Raw genomic sequence first — 21,273 nt, forward strand, 5'->3', positions numbered from 1 at the left:
ACTTTTTATATATAATATATATATAAATAATTGACCATAATAAATCAAATTATGAAGAAGAAGGGATGTGGTCATATGAAAATTAAAATAGTTAACAACTATTTATTTACCGACGTTTCGCTCCACTTTGTAGACCTTCATCTGGGCTAAAAAAATACAAAAAAATTAACTAAAAATATTTTGACATAATAGGATAAAATACAAAAGGAAAATTAAGGTAGGGTTTAAATTATATAAATATGAGTGAAAACAAAAAATATATACATGAAAGAAAGGGGTTAATAAAATAGTATAAATATAAGATAGACAATAATAAGAATATAAAATATTACGCAAACTACTAAGTTATAGTGAAAAGGAGACGTAATAACACATAAAATAGAGAAGTAGTAATGAGAATACAAAATTTAACACACTAAAAAACAGAAAAAAGGTAAGTTAAGATTACATAAAGGTCGAGAAAGAATAAATACAATAAAAGTAATAATAATAATAATAATCATAAATGAATGAAGAACAAATCAGGACCTCCCAACTGTTTCTGCTGTGGTCAATACGAAACTGGTAGAATATCAGAAGTAAACAAAGTGGAGGGGAGGGACCGTGAACGGTTTTAACTTCGAATAAGTGAAATAAAAGAAGGAGATATACAAATATTATAATAATAGTAACATTATGAAATGTCTGATTTAGTAAAAATTAAATATAATTTAAATGATATAATTTAATTTTTTATTTCTTTATTAAATCTTCCTAATAATAACTTAGTCTGCTCCTGCATAGAGTTTTATATGTGACTCTAAATAAATGAAGTTAGAGATCATTAAAAAAAAAGTATGTGGGTAGCAAACAACTATCTCCGATACACCAGAATTTCAAGCATGTCTCCTGTAAGTCTCCCGATGATTAAAGAGTACACCTACTGACATACAAATTTTTTTTCTCTTACTTCCATTTCCTACAACCCGTTAGTACAGAACATAGGGAACAACAAGGCATCACTAAGAAGATACACTCACATATGTACCAAACATGCTAAAACAAAATATTTATTTATTTAATGTAATCTACATCTGTACAAAATAAGTAAATATGTAGAATGTTTCATTTACACTTGAAAATCTTGGGAAGGAACCACCCATTGGTTGTACTTCAAGCACTAATTTAAATTAGAAGGTCCCGTGGCCATCTTTTTTTCAGACGCCTAGGAGGATTATCAGGGATTGTTAAGGATGAAAGATTAAGAATTAATGGGTTAGGTTGGGTAAGGAGTTTGGAATGAAAAGACGCATATCTGTTTTGCGTTAAATCCGTAACAGTGGATAAGTTTATTTGTAACGTAATAAGGAGCCTCAAGGATTTTACGTAGGATTTGGGATTATAAGGATTGGATGCGGGAGGATGGTTTGGTAGAGCTCCAGAGCTCAATTCCATATGTCCAAATTGGTCTGATTATCGTAGTGTATAATAATTTTTTGTAGTGAATGGGAAGCTTAGAGCGTTTGTCAAGTAATGCTATAGCAATCAGAATCTACGAGCAGTTTCTTGTCGCTTCAGTCTTGTGTGTGGATTCCAAGTTAGTCTCTGGTCAAGATGGAGTCCTAAGTATCGAATCTGTTCGACAGGCGTTAGTGGAGTATTTAGAAAGGATACTGTAGGACAGGAGGGTAGAGGTTTACGACGGAGAGTAAAGGTGATTTGGTGGGATTTGTCAGGATTTATTTTGATTCTCCAGTTTGGACACCATTCTTCAATGGATGTTATGTGTGTCTGTAGTGTTTGTGATGCATTAGTAGGGTCGCTGTTTACAGATAGTATACCTGTGTCATGAAGACCAAATATTAAAACCTGAATTGTACAAAACCTATTTATTTATTTTTTGTAGTTGATGTTTATTTATGTATTTGGCTGTTTTTTTTTATTAAACTTTTTTCTTTTTATTGTGTAGATTTTTTTTTTTAGTTTTCCTACTTTTCAAAACTAGAAACATTTTTTTATTATTTATTTATTGCTATTTACAACTGTATATTCATATATATACATCCATCAAATTTGATTTTAGTTTATAATGAAGTGATACATTAGCAGGTCTCATGGCTATCTTCTTTTCAGATGCCTCGGAGGATTGTCAGGAATGAAAGAGAAAGGAAAGTTAGAAAGTAGTGGGTTGGGTGGTTAGGGAGTTTATAATGGAAAGAACATTAAAGTCTTTATGTATGATTTTATTTGTGAGAAAGTAAGGAGCATTGAGGATTTTAAGAAGGATTTTTGATTGTAAGAATTAGATACGAGAGAAATTCGAAGCTATTTCCAGATAGGCCTTATGGTTGTCATGTAGATCAACCTTTTGTAATGAATTGGAAGTTTAGATCGTTTGTCCAGTAAGTGCTGTAAATAGTCGAAATCGACTTACAGTTTCTTGTCTTTTCAGCCTTGTGTGAGGATTTCAGGAAGTGGAAATTCAAAATTTACCTATATGTTTTAAGTAACCTGAAGGTTAAAAAAACGAAAATATATAAAGGGAAAAAAATAGAATAAACCATATATTACTAACAAGCAGTTTTTTTTTTTTTGCACCTGTAAATGTTCTTTACAACCAGCAAATGAGATGTTACAACCAACAAATATCCAGGTACGGCATGAGTTGGCATGAGGGAGATAACACCCAGTGGTGCATCCTCCTAACGTTAAGTAAATTATTTTATTACACTAGGAGGTCCCGTATCCAACTCCTCTTCAGCCTAAGCCGAGTTACGTCAGGTATGTCATGTGTTGCCATCTGTCGTATAAATTTATTGAAATGCCCATGTAGCGTGCTGTGAAACCGTTTGTAAATCATATGAATGTGGTCCGTTACAGTCGGAATGCGTAGTTCGGTGTGAATGGTCTCGTTTGAAACGTAGAGTGGTTAGTAATTATATACGTTAAGTTTCTGTTTGTGCAATAATTTAGAACGTCTGTGTAGTATAACATGTAATTTAAATTTATCATACTGTGCCAATGTTATAAGTCTCGAAAATCAATTGTTTTACTAGTTGTTAGTAAAAAGCTTAAACAATTCAAAAATTCAAATATCGTATTAAAAAAGGAAGGGAAAATTAAATGATGTTAGGAGCTGAGGTGTTATGTTTGGAAGAGATGGGACCCCAAGTATTTATGTAAGTTTAATTATGTATATTTACTTAATGTATTAAAATGTACAGTTGTAAATAGCAATAAAAAAATATTAAAAAAAAAATTGTGTATATATTATATTTTTTATGCATTTTACATCTCTCTATTATATAAAAATTTGTTTAGTGATCACCGTGTAATATATTATTTTATTATTATGTGTATAATGTTATTTGGGATTTTCTGCTTACACCATATTAAAAAAAAATACAAACTGCAAAATCCCCCCCCCCCCCCAATCTATTATATGTATAGATAGATGTTTTGACGACATTCAATATCGTCATTTACTAAAAACACTGCTATTATTAAAACATTATTTTCTTTGCAACATTGTGTGATGGTGTAATTAGACACTGCAAAAAAGCCAGGGGGTGTTAATCATGGTTCACAGAGCTAATTGAATGATGTAATGAAGTGCTCTTGTTCCCAGGATCCTAATTCATACTATTAATAACAATCTCCAGTACTTATAAAGCTGCAATAAATTTATTTTTATTGTATTATTATTAAAGTTCTATTCATTTATTGTATATTACTGAGTATTCTTTTATTATGAAATTGGAATCGATTTTTTATTTATTTTTTTGGTGGCCTTTAGAGTGAGTTAGTGTCCAGAAAAAAATAATCCTTCTATTCGACATTATAGCGACATCTATTGGTATTGTCTAAGAATGAACAAATAATTTAGTCTAAAAATGACACGATTAATTTTTCAGCATGCTATTTTTTTTTAACAGACAATATTACTGTCTGTATTTAATTTTTTTTTTTTGTAGTCAATCACTTAAACTTTTTACTCATTTATTGTATATTACTGATTATTCTTTTATTATGAAATTAGAATCGATTTTTTTTTAGTGACCTTTAGAGTGAATTAGTGTCCAGAAAAAAATAATTCTTCAATTCGACCTTATAGCGACATCTATTGGTATAACCTAAGAATGAACAAATAAAATACAGTAATTTTGAACCATTAACGCATTATGATAGCTACAAAGTATAATGAGATTGATATAAATTAAAATTTTTAGTCTATAAATCTCAGGATTAATTTTTCAGCATGCCATTTATTTTTAACACACTATATTACTGTCTGTATGTTAATTTTTTTTTTGTAGTCAACCACTTCAACGTTCTACTCAATTACTGTATATTACTGATTATTCTTTTATTATGTAATTAGAATCGATTTTTTTTTAGTGAGCTTTAGAGTGAATTAGTGTCCAGAAAAAATAATCCTTCAATTCGACCCTATAGCAACATCTATTGGTATAATCTAAGAATGAACAAATAAAATACACTAATTTTTAACCATTAATGCATTATGATGGCAATAAAGTATAATGAAATCGATACAAATTAAAATGTTTAGTCTACAAATCGCACGATTAATTTTTCAGCATACCATTTTTTTTTTTAACACACTGTATTACTGTCTGTATTTTAAATTTTTTTTTTGTATTTTCAATTACTTCAACGTGCTACTCATTTATTGTATATAACTGATTATTCTTCTGTTATGAAATTAGAATCGATTTTTTTTTTAGTGACTTTTAGAGTGAATCAGTGTCCAGAAAAAATAAAAAATAATGATAAAATGCATTATGATGGCTACAAAGTATAATGAGATTGATACAAATTAAAATTTTTAGTCTACAAATCGCACGATTAATTTTTCAGCATGCCATTTTTTTTTTAACACACTATATTACTGTCTTTCTTTTAAAAAAATTTTTTTTTTTTTTTTGGTAGTCAATCACTTCAAGCCGTTGAAAATGAGAATAAAAAAGAACATCAATTTCAGCCCTGTCCTACGGGAAAATGGGAATTAGCGTTTGTAAAGCCACTCATCTGTGTAGCTAGTGGGCCCAATCTATATCTATAAATATTCATAGAATATTAAGAGGGGCCTTAACAATATTGTTAATGCAGTAGCGGCCTGGTCAGTAGCTAAGGAGGAAGTTACTGCCTGTCCCAGCGAGTGGCTATAGTGCACTAACTCTGTTACCCATTGACTAAATAAGTTCAGGTGGGGGCAGGAGGGGAGGGGGACGACAAAAGTGGTCCTCGCTGGCGGTTATGGCTCGTTATCAATCTACTGACCACACCACCTCTTTCGTAACAAACTTTCCCCTGAGGCCAAACCCATTTATCTCTCCTCTACCTCTTTGTTATAATTAAGTTAATTCTGCAATGGTTCCGTTGTTAATTATTTCAAACATTTTTTTTTTTAAATTATCTTTATTGGAATTTACAACTGTACATAATTATACATTTAGTAAATGTGATGTAAATTATTACGGAGTGATATAGGCGTGTAGAGAACCTACCCGTTGGTAGCACTCTAATGAGGTTTTACATCAAGAGGTCTCGTGTCCATCTTCTTTTCAGACGCCTCGGAGGATTGTCAGGAATGGAAAAGGAAGCAAAGTTAGGAACTAGTGGGTTTGGGTGGTTAGGGAGTTTATAATGGAAGGAATGACATATGGTTCGGCTAGATTGGTTACATATGGATCATTAAGGTCTTTATGTATGATTTTATTTAAGCATTGAGGACTTTACGAAGGATTTAGGATTGTAAGGATAGGATACGATGGGAATTCGAAGGTATGTCCAACCCATAATTGTCAAGTAGATCAGTCTTTTGTAATGAATTGGAAGTTTAGACCGTTTGTCTAGTAATTGCTGTAACAGTCGAAATCGGCGTGCAGTTTCCTGTCTTTTCAGTCTTGTATGGGGATATTTTAAACATGATTACGTTTTTAATATTATTATTTATGGATACATTATGTTTTAATATCCTTATCTAAATTTACAGCTGTATATTATATAATGCATTCAGTAAATTTGATCTTAGTTAAAATGGAGTGTTACAGGCCTGTAGAGAAACTACCCATTGGTAGCACACTAATGACATTTTACATTAACAGGTCTCATGGACATCTTCTTTGCCTCGGAGGATGGTCAGGAATGGAAGAGGATGCAAGGTTAGAAACTAGGGGGTTTGAGTGGTTAGAGAGTTTATAATGGAAGGAGTGATATCTGGTTCGGGCTAGATCGGTTACATAGGGAACATTAAGGTCTAGATAGATATAGATATAGATCAGTCTTTTGTAATGAGTTAGAAGTTTAAACCGTTTGTCTAGTAAGTGCTGTAATAGTCCAAATCGACGTGCAGTTTCCTGTCTTTTCAGTCTTGTGCAAGGATTCCAGGTTAATCGTTTGCCTAGATTAAAATTTTTAAACTCAAAACAGTAATTTTTGAAATTACTTGGTGAAAATATAAAAATAAAGTTATGGTGTTTCCATTTTTCATGTTTGGTGCAATTTTTGACAGGAAAATTGGAACCCGTTCGCTAAAAAAAAAATTACATATTCAGTTACGGACAGACTAAGCATATTTTTTTGGGGCTCAAATTGTTGTATTTCATAGGTAAACCTCTGTGGGTATGATTTCTGAAGCAAGTTAGTTGTATAGGTACGGTGTCATGGTTTTTATCGGCTACCTTCTCAAATATAAATGCATTAATATTAAAAATGTTATATGAAACTTAAATTCAAACTAGACTTAGTAATTTCATATAATATAAAATTATTTTCATTTACTAACAATTTGATAATTTCAGTTGCAGATCTCTCTTAAGCCTGTCTCAATTTACTATGTAGGTGAGTTTTATTATATTTTTTTTTATGTTTACTTTGAAAAATAATATACTTGATTCAGCCATGAAAGAAGTTTTTCTCAGCATGTGTAGTAATATGAAATAATTAATAAAATTAAACTAATGCCTCTGTAGGAAATGATACGAACAATGATAAAATATATCTCAAAATCACGTATAGATATTTTTTCAATTAAAAACAAAATTTCTTTCGATTACAACGAAACGAAAAAGACCTATATGATTTAGTAAAATATTAATTTATAGTTTGTTTTTTTTAATAATTTATTTATTGATATTTACAACTGTATACACATATATACAAGTAAATTTGCTGTAGGTGATAAAAACATAGTAACATGATAAAAACATGTGGAGAATCTACCCACTGATAGAACTCCAATAACATTTCAAGAGAAGAAGATCTCGAGGCCATCTTCTTTTCAGACGTCTAGGAGGATTATTAGGTAATGAAGGAGAAGCCAGGTTAGAAACAAGTGGATTTGGGTGGTTGAGAAGTTTATTATGGAAGGAACGGTAACTGGTTCTGGCCAAATCGGCAACATATGGAATATTGAGGTCCTTATGGATGACTTGATTTGTGACAAAGTAAGGAGCATTAAGGATTTTACGAAGGATTTTGGACTGTAAGGATTGGATTCTGGAGGAATTTGATGGTTTAGTGGAGCCCCAAAGCTCAACTCCGTATGTCCAGATAATTTATAGTTAATTGTGATTATTACATTAAAAAAAAAATAAAGTTTGGGTTTGGGTACAGCTCATTGGTAAGGCACTGTACTACTAACTCTAAGGACCCGGATTCAAATCAGTCTGTAGCAGATAATTATTTTCTGTTTCACTGTGACCGTGAATCAGCCCTGTGGGTTTGGGAGCCCACTGGTGTCCACTCAGTCTCATAAAGTGGGTAAAAATAACCCTTAGTTGGGAAAATCTAGCGGGCAAAAAGGATTCTGATCAAATCACCTCATTTCACTACCGTTGGTCTAGTAAAAGTGCTTCCTTACAAATTACTATATATATAAAATACTACACCCCTAAACCAGATTACAGTTTTAATAATTTTATTTTTATTAGAAAAAATCTTTCTCATTGTATAGAAACCATGTATACAGAATACGTTTAAAGCATTAATTTCATTTACTTATATTAGAAATATATAGTGATAGGAAATATTTTGAGCGTGAAAAATTTCGAATCTGAGTTTTCAACGGAAAAACACGTTTTTAATGACTGTAAACAGCCCAATCCAAAAAGTCGTATGAAAGTGAAATTACGTATGAGATGACTGAGACATTACCACAACTTTTCTGCTATCATCTACTTACCGGATATACAACTTTACATATTCGATTTTACAATTTTTCTCGAAAACGGCTTTAACGATTTCGGTTAAAGTCAACATATGGATCAAAGATTTTCCGATTGCTTAGAAGAAGCGTAAATGGAAAATGATTGTAGAAATTTTCCAAGTTTTCAATAACTGTTCCTCTTATATCTCACTAACTGGTGAATGTATTTTCGTGGTTTAATCGATTTTCCGAATAGTTAGAAGTACTCTAGCTTGTAAGATAGTGTGTAAATTATCTCGATCTCATCTACTGGTATTATTATAATTAGATGTTTGCGGATCTGTATTATTCTTCAAGAGAAATGGTAGCAAACATTTTTTTAACTCGTTCAAATTGTATCGTACCATGAATTTTCTTAAAATCGTGTGAACTGTGGAAATAAATTCACAGGATAAAAGAGCAACAGCCACCCAAATCCCAAATCAATGTTCCATATGTTGCCGATTTGGCCAGAACCAGATACCGTTCCTTCCATAATAAATTTCTCAACCACCCAAATCCACTTGTTTCTAACCTGGATTTTCCTTCATTACCTAATAATCCTCCTAGGTGTCTGAAAAGAAGATGGCCTCGAGATCTTCTCCTCTTGAAATGTAATTGGAGTTCTATCAGTGGGTAGATTCTCCACATGTTTTTATCATCTCACTATGTCACCTACAGCAAATTTACTTGTTGTATACATGTGTATACAGTTGTAAATATCAATAAATAAATTATTAAAAAAAAAAAAAAAGAAAGAAAGAGCAACAGCGGATGAAAAGTTTTTTCCTTCAGTCTACCAAAAATAGTTGTAATATCCTTTACTATGAAATTTTGTGCTAGTTTAAGTTGATCATACTTTACTCGTTTCAAATATTTTCACAGACTGCAAAAGTACCTACAAAGGGACAAAAACGATTTCAAATTGGTGAATCTTGTAGAAAAAAATAAAAAAGATGATATCATTTCAAACGAATTCAAGCCTGGAATGTTCCGGCATCTCCTTATTCCCTTGATGATAGCTTCATGGCTTGAAAAATACACTTAAGACTTTTTCATCCATGTACCTTGACTCACTATGCGCCAGAGACCGTGGAATCCTCCATCTTGTGTTGGATCCCACACTATAATATTGGATAAACCCACCGCCTGATTACCGACTTTGTGAACATGGATGGACTGGAAACATGGGGAGCTTGGCTATTAACTCACGCAACTCTTGCTGGGCATGTTTGCCGCAGGGCCTATCAAGTCCGCTATAAGTTAGACGGAGAGTTGTCGTGTCCCATGTATGCTTCCCTAACATTTGAAAATGCGTCTTTCAGTCCCGGATTTCCCAAAAGAGCAGGTAGACAGGACACTTGGACAGAAATCAATTCAGAAATACCTGGTTAATTTGAAGATGGATTAGCAGGAGGATAGGAGAGCTGTTTTGGGGTAAGAAGTTTATAAAGGCAGAAAGCTCAGAATACTGCAGCGAGGAAGGAGAGGCCAAACAGTGGCTTAATAATGAGGCAAGAGAAGAAGTTGGCGCATAGCCATCCGACTCCCTCTTTCATCCTCCCGCGAAATAATACCTGACAACGATTCGGTGGGGTGCTAACCATGAATAGGGAGGTGGTATTATAGCGACTAGGAATCACGTTATTTTTTATATTATTCTTCTACCCTTAAGATATAAATAAATTGATAATAATTCCAAGTAAAAATAAATATTGTATAAATGTATATATAGTTGACCGTAAAAATTGATGTATAGGAAGATGGTCAGGGTTGCGGTCAAAGGAGAAACAAAAATAATTTACAACTATTTATTTTCCGACGTTTCGCCCCACTTTGCAGGGCTTCATCAGGGCTAAAAAGATACAAAATGATACAATGATAAGATCATGTCAGGACATGTTCTTTGCTCATTTATTATCATTTACTTATAATTATTCTTTCATAACGTTTATTTAATCTATTTTTAAAAAAAAACTATAAAGTATAATATTATATAACAATAAAATATTATTTTTATAAACACTAAAAAAAAAAAAAAAAATAGATTAAATAAACGTCATGAAAGAACTATTATAAATAAAAAAAAAAATAAATGATAATAAATGAGCAAAGAACATGTCCTGACATGATCTTATCATTGTATCATTTTGTATCTTTTTAGCCCTGATGAAGCCCTGCAAAGTGGGGCGAAACGTCGGAAAATAAATAGTTGTAAACTATTTTTGTTTCTCCTTTGACCGCAACCCTGACCATCTTCCTATACATAAAAATAAATATATTTTTTTTCAGTTGTCTCTACAGAACTTGTAGATCTTTAGCCGCTATAACTATCTTGACACAACTGCCTATCTTGGGCTAGTGCACTCCAGTTTTCTGCATGCTTTCCATCATTGTCGATTCTGTCTATCCATCTTATTTTTGGCCCTAACTTGGTCCATTCATTGTGAAGAGGCGTCCTGATAGATTGCTTCAAGCCACATGTCCGGCCTATCTTGAACTCCTTGCCTTCATATAATGAGATATTGACTGACCAGTCTCTGCTAGCAGTTTACTGTTAGTTCTTCTCCTCTAGGCTTTTATCTCAGACCGCATCAGAGCTGGCTTTATCATGGCATTTTTAGAGATTTTTCGGGATTTAAGTATTCTTGACAGGGAGAAGGCTTTGTTCGCTGGTCTATTACAGTTTATGTATATTACTTATTTAATGAAAGAAATGCTTTATTCATTCATGCTGCCCAAATACATCGGGTTGCCACATTACACAGCATACTGATCAATCCGTGATTGGACAAATAAAAATTACATATTTTTATATGATATAATATCATAGAAAGATAGTATTTTTTTTTCAAAATTCATAAAATAAATAAATAAAAAAATGAATAAATAAATTGAAAGAATAAAAAATGGTATATATTACATATTTACAAGCAATTCTTGTTTAGTCAAAAAAGATTTTTTTTTTAGATACTTTTACTCATTTGTTAGTATATCCAGTTCATTGAATCTTCTGATGTAAAAAACACAATCTTCAAAAATTATTGTCAGTCTTTCATCAACTGTCACAAATCTGGCCTCCAGGTGGATACCTCTTAGTAATTAATTTGGAGTTGGAAAAAAATATCTTTACTAATTTTTCAATTAAACCCATGCTCTATGTAATAACATTACTTGCATAAGGAATTAGCATTTGATCAGAACCGATTGCATATTGTAATGTTTCCCTAATGTGGTTCTCATTCCAGGTGGTATAATATATTCCAGGTCTCTTTTTGTTAATTAGTCCTCACTACTTATTCATTTTACTGTTAGCGTAAGGGAACACAGAAATGCTTTCAAACTGTCATAATGACGTGGTCTTGTTGAAAGTCCGGGTACGAAGTTTTAAACATAAGAAAGTATGAAGATTAGTCAACCTCTGGAGCTTTATCCCTTGTAGCACTCTGTCATTTGTTTAGCTGAAAAAAGGAATAATTATTATAAATTTCAAGTGTTTTTGGACGGTTCTGTGTTTATTTGATATTACTACTTCTATGCTGTTTGATAGTGCTATGAGGTAATATATACATCAATGTACACGACGGAATGAGTTATTCATCCCCATATTTTTTTAAAAATATTATAATTACAAAAATTATAATTTTTTAATTAGTAGATTAGTAGTCATGATCAGTTTCTTCAGAAACCAATTACCTCTTTCATTAATTCATAAGCAAATGTAACATTTCTGACAAGCATATTTTGTTTTCTGACGAAAATTAAAATGTATTGATCTTAGTACACTTAAAGTTTAATTTTGTTTTGTTTTTAATTTTTTTAGTGTTTTTTGATTTGTAAATATGGTTTGAATGAGCTCTTTGATTTTTATTATCATTATATATGTCCATGTTTATTAATTTTTGTTTAAACTTGTAAACATGCATATTAGTAGAAATTTTACCTTTTCATTTATTATTTTTAGTTCACTTGTATTTTATTATTTATCATTTTGTATTTGCTTGTTTTTTTATTATTAGAAGTCACCTAATGTATGACATATGTTTTATTATTTTATTTGTTATATTTTTATTTTATATATTCTGTTAATTATTTTTGTTCATTAAATATCATTCCTAACTAATTATTTTCATTATATTTTATGATGGTTTACAATTTCATTTTTATTTTGTATTTTACTGTAAGGTTCTAAAGCCTAATTTTGTCGCCTGTAATATTATTCAAAAGGGATCAGTCCCAGAATAAATAAACATTATTATTATTATTATTATTATAAATATAAGAAAGAACGCAATATTACACAGTAACATTTTTTTTTTAATATTTATTTATTGCTATTTACAACTGTACATTATAATACATTTAGTAAATCTGATCTAAGTTAAATTGGATTGTTACAGGCGTGTAGAGAAACTACCCATTGGTAGCACTCTAATGACATTTTACATTAGCTGGTCTCGTGGCCATCTTCTTTTCAGGCGCCTCGGAGGATTGTCAGGAATGGAAGAGGATGCAAGATTAGAAACTAGGGGGTTTGAGTGGTTAGAGAGTTTATAATGGAAGGAGTGATATCTGGTTCGGGGTAGATCGGTTACATAGCGAACATTAAGGTCTTTATGTATGATTTTATTTGTGACAAAGTAAGGAGCATTGAGGATTTTACGAAGAATTTTGGATTGTAAGGATTGAATACGAGAGGAATTCTCGTTTTATTTATCAAAATGATATATCATTCCTACATTTTTAGTACTTTAATTAGTAGTGGTATTTTAATTAAGTTGGGTAAAAATGACATAAATACGAAATGAAACAACGTTGTACCTTGGTAAGGTTTCCTTAAAAAATACTGAACGACTGTTGCCATCAATTTTATTTTACAACTTTCATTTATGAAACAGGTAAAATATAGCAGTAGATGCCTACAATATTTTATGAAATTAAAATATTTTTTAAGTAGTTTTAAAAATTACAAAGCAGTCAATTTATTTATGATATTTTTATTGTTGTGATATTTATAATTTTAACTTTATAAAATTCATTCCCATCAATTGATTGACGCAAAAGAAACGCCTACGATATTTTCAAATTGAATTTAGCTGTGGAAAAAAAAATCACATTTTGAGAACTATATTATTGATTTCCTCCAGATTTTGAACATTACTTATTTTATTTATTTATTTTTTCGAATTTCTTATTTATTTATTATTATTTTTCTACCTTTGATGATTTCACTTTCCCTTTTACACTTGTAAATATGTGTATAAACATTAATTGTTCTTTTTTGTTATATGTTGTTAGTTCATTTCTTTTTAATTCTTATTCGTTTACATTCTTAGAAGTTAGTTATTATTTATGAGATGATATATGGTTTTGGTTTGTTTTCTTTTTAATTTCACATATTAAAATTAGCCTGTTATTTTTTGTTGTTCTTTTATTTATTTTTCTTCTCTAATTTATTATTTCATTTATATTTTCCGATATTCTAGAAGTTCAAATTTATTTTTTTAAATTTTTTATCATACTCTTGACGATGAATGTAATATTATTAATATTCTAAAGGAAAAAGTTCCAAAATAAATAAAAAATATTATTATTATTCACAAGCACTATATGATTCATACATATCGCTACACTATCCTAAAAATTAAAAACTTTCTAAGCACTAAAACTTATACTATATAAAAAAAATAATAATGTGGGGGTAGTGAACAAAATAAGATATATAAAGTATAGTGATGAATATTTATAATCTAATTCTTTAAAGAAATCAATCGCACAAAATATTTATTTAAAAAATATGAAATAGCATTAATCAAGAAAGAACGTTTTGAATTTTATAACTAATATTGGAAATATTTTCAATTTTTAAAAAATTGTTACCAATGGAAAAAGTAATATTACGCCAAATTTTTTTCATAGTTTTATAAATGAATAATTTCTTATAAAATTCCGTGACTTTTTTTTTTTAATTATGAATATTTTGGACTAAAATAGTTTTAATTTCTATAAAAACGTCACTGTAGCACAGAAACCCCGTAATCCTCACTACTTTATACAGTCCATGCATAGTTCATAACTGTATTAATACTTTTGATAGAATTATCAAATGATCTTCCCATAAACGCTTCGGACTACCTCCATTTCAACTTTATCTAGAACATTATCTAGCTTATTCCCCATTAACCTTCCATTCATACACGTGTTCTTCCACCGGTCTACTCAGAACCCATTCCAATGCCAGATGCGGGTACTAAAGGAAATGCTCGTATATATCACCCTCCAATTAGCAGCTTCTACCCTATTTTAACAAGATTTACTTTACGTTATCTTCCCCTTGACACCTCGGTCTACTTATGGAACATAGTCGCCTGGCTTGGTATTCCTGAACGTCTCCTTTATGATTTCCTGCTCCAATTGTACAAGGCGGAAGGAAATCTCATAACCATATATTAAGGAATTGTAATTTGTTATTTTTACCGTTATACATGAGTTAAATTTTGCAACTGTTTTAACATGTTTTTCTTTCGTATGCATATCGATTTGGTTTCATTAAAACGTTATTGTTTCTTTGTTTCGAGAATCGTAATTTTTATTTTCTAAAATTTGATTTTTTTTTAAACACATTTTTTTTTTAGTTAACTATAACTTGTGTAGTAATTCTAATATAGCATAAACATGTAGAGAAACTACCCATTGGTAGTACTCTAATCATATTTCTACTCTAGAAGGTCTCGAGGCCATCTTCTTTTTGTTTTAAAATTAAGCTGTGGTCTCAATACTTCACCAACAATTTATTAATATGGTTCGCAACGTTTCTGCCTGTTAACCTATCTTCAGGTTCAACATTTGCCAGGACTCAATTTATTTATTTCAATACAGGATCATCGAAAATTAATAAAAGATATTAACTAACATTTTGGTATTATACAAGGGTATATACAAATTGAAGATTTATTTCTTCAGAATTTGTTTTATGAGACCTTCGGAGAGAGAGAGTTCACCGTGAGAGGCCTCTGGTTTGGATCTCGCGGAACAATACCAGATAGAACAAGGAGCTTCGTAGAAGGCCTAGGTGTTAGCATCGGGGATATTGTGATCTTGGCGGAAAATATTATTTTGGATTTCCTGGGGATAATACATCATCAATTTATGTGTTTCTTCATTTGACTCTATATTGCTGTCTGATCATAAATTTGTTTTACGGATCGAACATGGATAGCGGATCACTGGAAATGGGAGGTCTGAGAGAGTGAAAATAAAATTTTCAAGTTAATGATATAAAATTGTTAAATATAATGAAATTGTTAAATTGTTAAATAAATAAATAAAATAAAATGAATGAAATAAAATAAAACGAAATATCTGTGGTTAGTATTGTATTTAATATTTGTAGACTAGTATTGATTGTGAAGGAAAAACGGGAAAAAAGGAAATACAAATTATTGTTATAACATGTGAATATATATGTTTATGTTTATTTTTGACACTAATACTGGCAAGAACAGATTTTTTAAAAATTAAATGGATTAAAATCTTGGGATGCAGCAGATGAAATTGTTTGTAATAATTAGTCGTAGATAAAAAAAATATAAATATGCACATAAAAATCTATATACATAAAAATTTAATGTTTTGGTGTTATTTATTTAAGATTTCCGAAAGTTCTTAACCGATTTACATGCAGTTTTTTTTAAACGTTCGGTGTCGCCCTGAGAAATTTCTGAGTTATTGGAATCTTGGATTTATTTATTAATAAAAAAAAATTACACTTTATGGGTGCATTACTCAAAATGTATAAATTTTTTTCAATCACTTTTTTCATATATCAAACTTACTGCCCAAACAGCTATAAAGCAACATATTTTAACAAATACCAGGAAATCTAATACTCCTACAAAGATAAACTACTTTATAGTCGATTAAACTCTACTGATCTTTCAGTACATTCTCTACAACAATTTTATGAAATTTTACTTTTTAAAAAGCTATATCTCGAGAACTGTTCAACGTAAATAGTTCTATCAGAGATCATATTTTAGCAAATTTACTCTACTTTAGGAGAGGACGTCATCTCTTAGGTTTTCTGGTGCTGTAGGTGGTTTTAGAGATATAGAGCTCCGAATGAAAAAGTAACTTTTTTTAACGTTTTAAAACAGCCGCCATTTTTTATTCCCCTCTCACTATACTTAGCATACTCATTAATTTTTAATAGTAATTATACATAGTTTTCATTAATTAAATTTATTGAAAATGGGGTGAAATAACTAACTGCCTTTTTTTCTCCTCTTGGGCTCTTGTACTAATATGAACGTAGTGTATTAGAGAATTTCTTGTTGTTTCTTCTGTATTTTAGTTATGGATTTTTGGAATTTCTGTACAATTTCTGTACAATTAGAAAGGCTGCCCTAGAATATCCAACAAAAGGAAGTGGTGAGACAATACTCATGTGCCCCCAGCTACAGAGAAATCTCACGTCGAAAGGCATTTGCGGCTGTATGATCTGCTCTAAGATTACAAGGTTAGTCACGTATTCGTTTGCCCATCTGTTGCTGTAACTGGAAGCACCCATTGATTCTCTTTGTGTGGTTCGACAGCTGGTACCATTCGGAATAGATATCCTAGCATTTGTTAAGCGATCTTATTCAATTCAGAGCTCTATGGCAGAGTGCTTCGACGTCAAACATTCTAGGATGATTGCTTTCTGTCATTTTTGAGCGATCTAGTGCACTTTCGTAAAAATATTTTCTGATTCGTATAGAATAGAATAGAATATATTTTATTTGTGAAAGAAAAAGTCTTGTACAAATTCATTACATAAAATAAAGTTATAAAACAAAACCAGTGCTCTATTACATAAACAATAAACAAAAGATAAAACGAGTGCTTCATAACAAAACAATAAAGAAAAAATAAAACAGACTGGATAATACAAAACTATTAATATAATATTCATTACTCCATTAAATTAAACTTAAAAAAAAATGAGAATTATTTTACATAAACGAAAGCGTAATATAAGTACAGATATTAATTGGCTTCAAAAACTATTTACATGCTACTTACAAAATCAAACTTATTACATACTGTTACAATCTCAATATAGAGTCTGTTCTTTAGCTTCACTATCAATGTTCAATATATTTTCGTTGTTTTGTAAATCGCAAGATACGGATATGAGTGGCTTTAAGATATATTGTATATTTTCTTTAAAGGTTGGACAATGCAGGAGGATGTGGTACAAACCATTATTTAGATAACTTCTGCAAAATGGACAGAGTTCGTTTGCCTAGAAAGTGATGATTTTGCTTCCATGGTGTAGTTTGATGTGCTTTGAGTTTCCTACTAGTACAAGAGCCCAATAGGAGAAAAAAGGCATTTATCTCATCCCAATTTTTGATTACTTTAATGAAAGCTATGTATAACCACTAATCAAAATTGATGAGTCTGCCAAGTATATGTAGGGGGGATTAAAAAATGGCGGCTGTTTCAGCAATAAAAAAAACTAATTTATCATTCGGAGCTCTATATCTTAAAAAGAGGGAACAACACAAGAAAACCTAAGAGAACGTCATTTAAAGAAGAGTAAATTTTCTAAAATATGAGCTCTAATAGAGTTATTTACGTCCAATAGTTTTCGAGATATAGCTTTTTAAAAAGCAACATTTCATAAAAATGTTGAACGGGACGTTCTGAAAGATCAGTAGTTAGTTAATTTATTTTGAAAAATCTATATCTCAAAAACCATTTGACGTACAAATGTCTATTAGCACTCAAATTAAAGCTAGTTTAATGAGCTATAAAGTAGTTTATGATGTTTATCTTCGTAGGAGTAATAGTTTACATGAAATTCGCAAAAATATATTGATTTATTGTTGTATGGACAAATTTTCATTTGCCAAATTTATATTCATATGTGAATATCATAAAAACTACTACCCCTACGAAGATAAGTGACATTTAAACTACTTTATAGTAAGTCAAATTTCCTTTATTTTGAGTGTTGGCAGACATATGTGCGTCTTATGGATCTAGAGATATATTTTTTTTTCAAAAATCCAACATTTTATACGAATAATTAGAAATTTACATTTTGTGAGTTTATTTTGTCAAATATCATAAAAACTACTACTCCTACAAAGATAAACATAATAAACTATTTTGTAGTAAATTTAACTAGCTTTAGCGGCTTTGAGCGCCGGGAGACATCTGTACGTCAAATGGTTCCTGAAATGAAGATTTTCATAAATCAAACTTATTGTCGGAACAACTATAAATCAATTTATTTTAGCATATATCATGAAAACTACTATTCCTACGAAGGTAATGGTCATAAACTTTTTTATAGTCCATTATACTTGCTTTAATTTGAGTGCTAATAGACATCTGTACGTCACATAGTTCCTGAGGTATAGATTTCTCAAAATAAATTAACTAACTACTAATCTTTCAGTAGATTTTTAAGAAATTTTGCTTTTTAAAAAGCTATATATCGAGAACTATTGGACGTAAATAGCTCCTTTAAGGCTAATATTTCAGCAAATTTACTCTTCTTTAAATAATGTGCTCCTAGGTTTTCTAGTGTTGTTGGTAGTTTTTAAGATATAGAGCTCCGAATGAAAAATTAGTGTTTTTTAAGGTTTTGAAACAGCCGCCATTTTTTTTATTCCCCCTACCTATACTCTTGGCAGACTCATAAATTTTGACTAGCAATTATACCTAGTTTTCATTAAATTAATCAAAAATTGGGGTGAGATAATTGCCTTTTTTTCTTCCCGGCTCTTGTACTTAAGTGTTTTAGGGCCAGGAATGCGTTTCAGTACTAAGTGCGGACTGAAATAAAGTCCTATATCTAAGTTTTCGATAAAATTTGAAAATGAAAAAGTTTTTTGACTTAACACTATTTAATGTTTAGTACATACTATTTATTAAGCTATAGTACTCATTCGATACAGAGTTTAGTGCTCTTCAATTTGTTATCCTGTTACTTTTTCTCTAGGACGCATAGTTTAGAGACTCCCCTACCTATACTTGGCAGACTCATCAATTTTGACTAATAATTATAGTTTTCATTAAAGTAATAAAAAATTGGGGTGAGATAACTCCCTTTTTTTCTTCCCGGTTCTTGTTGGCCGATGCACCTTAATTTTGCCTATATATTAGATATGCTTCAGGTTTGAGTAGGTTGAAATTACTGAGTGATCGGTATATGGGGTTAATGTTTGAGTTCACTGTTCTATTGATGTCAGTTGAAAAGTTGTAGTTCAAGAATACCGCCTTTATGTTTCAATATTCCGTTTTCGTATGAAGTATTGAATTCATTTCTACATTCACATTGGTGGGCCATCATATAAACAAAATATATAACATATAATAATAATACATGATTTTTTTGTTATCATATTTCTAAATGTTATTAAAAAAAAAAATTGTAATTTTTCTTTTTTATTCTTCATATTTACCACATTATTTATCTATATATCTAATTATATTTTCTCCCCTATACTATAAATCATTCCTTTTGTTTCCCTTTTAAACAAACATATAAATATATACAAAAAAAAATTCTCTGTTGTAATAGTTCCCATTACGATAAAAAATGCTTAATTAACCCCCTCTTTCTTTTCTTTTTTTAACTCGTAATCAGTATTTACAATTAGAGTAGAGTGAAGCCAAAAAAGAATTGCCCGATTTATGTCCTTTAATTCCCACAGTGAGTCCTTATCACTAATAACACAAAAGTTGCTCATTAGCAGTTGCTTATGGTTTTTAGCCCTGGTTAGTGCTCGGGGGATGATCCTGAGGGATTAATTAGGGGAGGTATTTGGGATATCATATTAACTTGTAAGACCCCGTTGTATTGTACATCAGGAATTTCTGCATCTAGTATCCTTAATCACTTTTCTGAAATCAATGACAATTTGGACCAGTCTGATTCGTATGTATGTAATATAGATAAGCATGTATTTGTCAGAAAAAAAATTGAGGAACGCATCAAACAAAAAAAAAAAAATGAAAACTTTGCTGCTAAACACCTAAAGTTAAGTTTATCGATACCCGCATTAAGTTCCAATTAATAATATCATAACAACCAAACTTGATTAAAATATCATAATTCCACACATGTTCTACATCAATGTTTACAATCGGGTTTTTCTTTTGTATTTTCAGGCTGAACCATCTGAAATAAGTTACCATCTTAAAAAATACTTATTTTTCTTTAGCGTGCATACTGATTTTTAATACATAATACATTTTTTTTTCTCTTTTTACCTTTTCAGTATTCTCTCAGGTATGTTTTTTTTAATTTAATTCATTTATCCCATTATTTGTTTTGATAATAAAATATGTGGATGAAGAGCCAACGAAAAATAATACTAATTATGAAGAATATGGTCAGAGGTGCAGTCAAAATAAAACAAAAGATAGTTAACAGTTTGTTATTAGATTATATAAAAGATTTTTAATTCATCATTAGGGTATTCTGATTTGTTATTAGTTTATATAATAATCAAATAGTTTGTTCATTGTTTTAATATTATTTAATTATAATTACAAAGATTATTAAATTATGTACTTTACAGGCTAACTCTATTGGTACGGGAGTTGCCCCATAAACAAATAAATAAATTATTATTTATTTGCTCACGTTGTAAGTGGGGCGACTTTGTAGTGCTTTATCAGGACTAGAAAGATACGAAAAGAACTAAAAATATTTTGACATAGTAGGATAGCAAGATAAAAAAAAGGTAAATTAAGGTAGCTTGTTGAGCTTCATTAAGGCTAAAAATATACAAAAAGATAAATTAAGGTAGGGATAAAATAATGTAAATATAAGTAAAAAGAAAATTATATACAAATGAAGAAAAAAATAAATGAATTAGAACAGGAGTTCATTTTTAACCTGATATTTTGCGTTTTTTTTAATATTAATACTATTTTATTTCTTCTTTTCTTTCATTTATATATAATTTTCTTTACTCATATATTTACATAATTTTATCCCTACCTTAATTTATCTTTTTGTATATTTTCAGCCTTAATGAAGCTCAACAATGTAGGTCGAAACGTCGACAGAAAATAAATAA

The 21,273-nt window shown here is 30.3% G+C and overlaps 1 long non-coding RNA gene across 2 annotated transcripts in view; it reads left to right on the top strand.

Moving 5' to 3' along the window:
• The first annotated feature begins 6,801 nt into the window (after positions 1-6,801).
• The window catches only part of LOC106684724 (uncharacterized), a 133,997-nt gene continuing 119,525 nt past the window's right edge, over positions 6,802-21,273 (top strand). The window contains exon 1 of one of the 2 annotated variants that reach the window (XR_001343731.2): positions 6,802-6,843. This is a non-coding gene — a long non-coding RNA (uncharacterized lncRNA). The remainder of the gene's footprint in view (positions 6,844-21,273) is intronic. The other variant, XR_001343730.1, reaches the window with a different exon arrangement.

This window comes from Halyomorpha halys, unplaced genomic scaffold (genome assembly GCF_000696795.3).
Source record: "Halyomorpha halys isolate HHAL.00 unplaced genomic scaffold, Hhal_1.1 Scaffold606.1, whole genome shotgun sequence".
NCBI lineage: Eukaryota > Metazoa > Arthropoda > Insecta > Hemiptera > Pentatomidae > Halyomorpha > Halyomorpha halys.